The sequence below is a fragment of the Chlorocebus sabaeus genome, chromosome 1 (genome assembly GCF_047675955.1).
Source record: "Chlorocebus sabaeus isolate Y175 chromosome 1, mChlSab1.0.hap1, whole genome shotgun sequence".
Lineage (NCBI taxonomy): Eukaryota > Metazoa > Chordata > Mammalia > Primates > Cercopithecidae > Chlorocebus > Chlorocebus sabaeus.
The window spans coordinates 88,346,480-88,352,479 of record NC_132904.1 but is presented as its reverse complement, the minus strand read 5'-3'; positions in this window follow the sequence as shown (position 1 = coordinate 88,352,479).

The window sequence follows — 6,000 nt, the reverse complement described above, 5'->3', positions numbered from 1 at the left end:
GAACAAACAGACATATAAAGCAAATATTATTACAGCTAAAGAGAGAGATAGATCCCAATACAATAATAGTTGGAGATTTTAAAACTCCACTTTCAGCACTGAACAAATCTCTCAGACAGAAAATCAACAGAGAAACATCAGACTTATACTGCACTGTAGACCAAACAGACATAATACATAATTACAGAACGCTCCATCCAATGGTCGCAAAATACACATTCTTCTTCTCAGCACATGTATCATTCTCAAAAATAGATCCTATGGTGGGACACAGAACAATTCTTAAAACATTCAAAATTTCAAATAATGTCAAGTGTTTTTTCTGTTCACAATGGAAGTAAAATAGAAATCAGTAACAAGAGGATTTTTTAAAACTACATAAATACATGGAAATTAAACAATATGCTCTTGAATGACCAATTGGTCAATGAAGAGATTAAAAAAGAAACTGAAAATTTTTTTGAAACATATGATAATAAAAACACAACAGTTATTTCAAGTGGTAAATCTGGCCCTTGTTGCTCCCTCATGGTTAAAAACAGAAGCTGAATTTTTAAATTTCTTAATTGTTTTTCTGTTCCATTATTATTGATATAATTTCTCAAAACTATGTTTTTAGCAGACTTGTTATTGTCAGGAACTTACACATACCTGATCTGCAAAGTTGAAAAAGGCCATGATGAGCCTTAGGATAGAGATTCACTGTTGAGAACTGATTGAAACTGGTTGATGCAGATTAATAATGAGAACAGCAATGACAATATTAAGATCAGAATTGTTGCTAATTTGAATTTCTATTTTTTTAGTTAAATGAAGCCATATGAATTTTACTGTCAATGTAGTTATAAATGATTGTGTCAGAGAGGGTAATGTTAAGGAAGATAGCAAATTGAAAACTCATCACCTCAATTTTCCAGAACAAGAATCTTTATGTAATTGTCTAATGAAAAGAATAAAAAATACTTTCTTTATTTTCCCAACTCTAAGAATTTAGGAAGCTTTAATATAGATATACTGCTCCCTCAGGTTTAAGAGTAAGAAAGTATTTTGTGGTTAATACTTTGTGTAGGTCAAATTGTTGGTCACTGTGGTAGATTAATTGTCATAAAAGCTCCAATGGGTTCACACGTTCCTCTTTCCAAGCTTTTCAGTAGCACCTCCTTACAGTAACTCTTGCCTTGGCCAGGTGGCTTAATTGGGTCAATGGGATGTTTGCAAATGTGATATAAGTAAGGACTTAAAAAGCACTTGTACACTGGGTCTTGCTTTTCTCTTCTTTTTGGAACCATACTGTCACTCTTTATATAAACTTGGGCTAGACTATTGGGTACTGATAGACCTTATTAAGGAGAAAATATGGGCCCCAGTTGACCTGGCAGCTGACTGACCCTGGTTGAGTCCTGGCTGAAATCTGCTTTCCACCAGATTAGTTGAGCCTAGCCCAAACTGCCTACTGATGGAATTGTGAGTTGAATTAGTTCGTTGTAATTTAGACCAGTAAATTTTGAGGTGGTTTGTCATGCAGCAAAACTAGCTGGTAAACTCTTTTAGCTGATGTAAGTTCAGGTGGGATAGAAAAAATTCCTCCACTGCCTGTGTTTAGCATAAATAGTACTGGAAATAGTTAGATACTCCTAGTTGAGTTTCAGCTTTTATTCTAGTAAAAAGCTATTCAAGTTATAGGATATCCTGCTTTGGTGCCTGCTTTAAAAAAAAAAAAGAGGGAAAATAGAGTTAGGCAATGTGTTTGTAATTTATTGTAATTCAGTGTTTATTTTAATATGTTATTGGGAGGTGGTAGCCTGTTAAACTCACCACATGACTGATTAACACATTCCTCTGTAGTTTTCAATGTTCTATCTGTATAAAAACTATTTTCTACAGAATGTAAAAAATAATACAGAGATTTTAAAAGTTCTAAATGTTTGCTCCTTCTCCTGTATATTTTGTCTTAATCCATGACAGAAACATCTATGCATTCATGGAAGCTAGAAAATTCAGAGCCTTCCTCCTTATGATATCCTCTCTTATCATTTCTATCCAGTCATCAAATCTTATTGTTTTTCTTTAAAAATTCCCTTTATACCTAACCATTCCACATTGGTAACAGTTACAAACCTAAATTGGGTTTTGCTATTTCCCTACTGAAAACCTCTTTGAGTGCAAAATTTCGTTGGTCATTGTTGTAGACATTTATTTCTTGTCTCTGTAGCATCCATTCTTAATTTTTGCCTTTTGAACAGTACCCTGGATTTTTCAGTGATGAGATTTGGGAGGCAACAACCTTATGCTTGGCTCTGAGAATGAGTTTTGATTGGCTTAAGCAAATGAGCCTGTCCACAAATCCCTGCCATATTGATTGGCTTAAGAATGGACGCACTGCCAAGTTAAGATATGGCCAAAAAGACTCAATTCTCTGACTTTAGTTGACTTGTTAGAGAATAAAATGTTCTCTTATTCTCTACTAGGCGTAACAAATAAGCATATAACCTTGAAGCAAGGCCATTGAAAGAAGCCAACCTGTGAAAATGTAGTTCAGAAAAGATGGTCACAAGCAATGTGGTCACATTGTTTGAACTGCAGATTCAGTCTCATCTGAAATTACAATTACTCTGGACTATTCCCTCAGGTGAATCAGTAATATTCTCCCTCCCTTCCTCCTTTTTCCATCCCTCCTTTCCTCTTTTCCTTCCTTTCTCCCTTCCCCTTCTTTTTTCCAATTAAGTGTTTTTGGACAAAGAATTCTAAATAATTAAATTTTCTCATGGTTTAACGGAGAATTTTTTTTTTATTTTAGTAACATCTGTTTATTCATTTCCCCTAATCAGTCTACAGTAAACAAATAATATCATAAATGATAATTTAATTATGTTTGTACAGCTGGCATAAATACTATGAGGAAAAAGTAGATGATTCCAGTAAAATCAACAGTGGGGAAAACCAAATCCTGTTTGGGTGTCAGGGGAAGCTTCTCTAAGGAAGAGCCACTTCAGCTCAGGCCTGAAGGCCTATGGACACCCTCACTCCTGTTAGTTTTGCTGGAGTCAGGGCTTTCCTTGTATCTCTTAAGCCTAAGTAGTCAAGCGAAGCAGTTCGGTTAGTGTGGATACTGAGTATCCAGGTAGAGACAGACCACCTCAGGGAATATTCTTAGAAAGGGACGTGATAGTCAATATGGAGATCCTATCCTGAATGACACTTTTTTCCTCTCTGCTTATTATGCTTTTGAAACACCTTAAGAAAAATATCTTCTTTTTCACATTTTTTTTTTTTTTTAGATTTCAGCTGCTATTTGGAGTGGCTGGATCAAATATAACCAGTTTCCAGGTGGAAATTGAAGATGGTATGTTCTTTGTCTTCTCCAGTAGCATCTTTATACCATTGCAATTTCTCCCTTGTTGGGGAGAATTCTTCACCTGCGAATACAACTGATGGTTTCCAGGTCTCAGCAGAACACCTTCATAAAACACACTGATGGAAAGTTTGGTTCTATCATGAAGGAAACATCTGTCAGCTACTTCCAGAAAATGAGGGTTGCCCTTCCCTCAACTGTGGCAGGGAGCTGAGGACACAACATTACAGGCTAACTATTCTCACAAAAAATGTTGGATTTAAAATAGAAATTTCAGCAAACGACGCTACTTTTCGCAAGTAGCAGCTAGTATCATCTAGTACTAAATACAAATATGACTTCCCTTAGTGAGAGCCTGTGAATGTACCAGATTTAGAGGGTTTCTGTGTAAATGATATCCTAAATTTAAATGCTCTGGGAGCAAAGATTGAACTGTCCTGAGGGATTTGTCTCAGAGATAGCCAAATCTTTCTGGAAGGCTTCCATTCTGTTAAATGGGACCAAGAGATTTCACAGTCTAATCCATTTGGGTGGTGGCTTTTTATTTCAAAATCATTTTGGCTTTCAAAGTATCTTTCTAATTTCTTTCAAGCCATTGAATAAAACAACTCTAAAAGACAGGAGGATGCATTGGCTACTCTGATTCCCATCAGTAGTGGAGAAATCAGTGCTGAACTTTCTGAATTTTATAAGAAGTTTCTTTAATTGCTATTTTGATTCTCTAGAAATTCAGACCTAGTTTGCCTCAATATTTAGATCCATTCTTGCTAGATATGCAATGTCTGCTTAGTGACATTTAAGATGACCTTTAGGAGTTGTTCGTTTATATGGTGACAGGCATGCAAGAATTGTTCATGGATATGAACCACTCAAGAATAAGAAAGACTGAATTTCCGTGGGCCATTTGCATATAAGAACAGATTTGTTAATCTGATAGAATATGCTTGAGCAAAAATAATTATGAGCGCTTAGTGATAGTGCATTAGACAAATGTGAAAGACATTTTTGCTCATATTTCTGTTTCCCTTTTGGATATTACTAGTTCAGATAAACAAGGAATGCTTTCTCTTCACTTTAGCTCTATGTGAAGTGATTTTGCTCTCATGATTGTTTAAAGTAGATTAAAGGTTTGGAAGAATGAGATGGTTCAAAGAATTTGCAAATTCTTTGGAGGAAGTTTTGTTATCCAAGTATCTCTGGAAATTCTTTCTCAGGTACATGGGAAGAATATTTCTCTCATGTTAAATTTAAAACGTGTTTTAAATCTTCTAGTGGTCTAATGTGGGCCAAACCATTCCATAATATCTAGTTTGACAGAATTGTTAGGGAGCTAGTAAATTTTGGAAAGAATAGTGAAACAACATGCAAAACAAAATTTAGAAGAGGTTACCTGTGATTCTAGAAAATTCAAATTTTATTGTATTTTAAAATTCTCATTACCTTGGGAATTGTAAAATTGTAAAATTCTCATTACCTTGGGAAAAATGTCATTTTTTTATGGTGGAACAGGACTTTGATTGTTAGCCTCAGTGAAGAGGCAAAATTTGAGGCTAATATTTCTTGTAGGATTTGTTGAATGAAGTCATTAAGTGGCTGCTGATTTCTTGATAGAGTCAGGCCAATTAATTTATACTTATTGTGATATAATTTTAAAACACCTTGCACATACAAGTACATGAATAGATGAGTTAAAGAATATATAGCAAAAATGTAAATCTAATTAGTAAAAAGTGAATTATGAAAGATTTTAGTATAATTGTTTTGTTATAGGAGCATGAAAAATCTCGATAGAATTTTCTACCACCCAAAGGGTTTTTATATCTGCTTTAATAAATAAGTTTAAAAATTTATATTTAGTATGTATTTCATACTTAAAGTTTGTTTTTTAAAGCAGTACTATTGAAATACTTGAAAAGCATTTTTTCTCTTTAGAAGGTCAAAGTGTTGCATAAAATTTACTTAGCTTGTATACATATTTATCCCTATAAATAGTACAAAGCTTTGCCTTTTGAAATAGTCACAAATCACATTGATGAATTTTAATTTTTTGAAAACTGTTACCACATTCGAAAGAATCATAAAGACGGTAGGGAAGAAATGATTATTTTTAAAAGAATTAGAAGACGCATGGAAATACAGACATTCCCAACGGCCTCTGATTCAGCCACACTTGAGCGAAGTCTGGAGTCCACACCTCTGCATCTAAGAATAATAAATGCTTATTGTTATTTCCATTATAATATGACTGCCTTTATGTTTTTCTGTTAATGGCATCTTTCTTTGGAAAACTACTCCTCAAATCCTTCCAAGTGGTTCCATAACGCATCCTAAGCCCTTTCCATCCCCTTCAAATCAGCAGGAGGTGGACCATTTGCAGCACTTCGCCAGACCATTGTTGGGTCCAAGGGTGGGTATGCATCAGAATCCTTCCCCAGAAGACTTCAGTCTTAGATGTTGGTTGTGATGAGGCTATGTCCTTTCCACTTTAGTGGTAAAGATGGGGAATCTGACCTGTTCATAGCCATATTCTCTGCCACATGGAGACTTACTGTGTAGGAGGAAAGGATGCAAGATTTTAACATAAGAGAATTCCTGGTTTTATTTTCTGCCCTCTTTCCTGACTTGGGGTGTTGCTTTGTTCTTCCTTT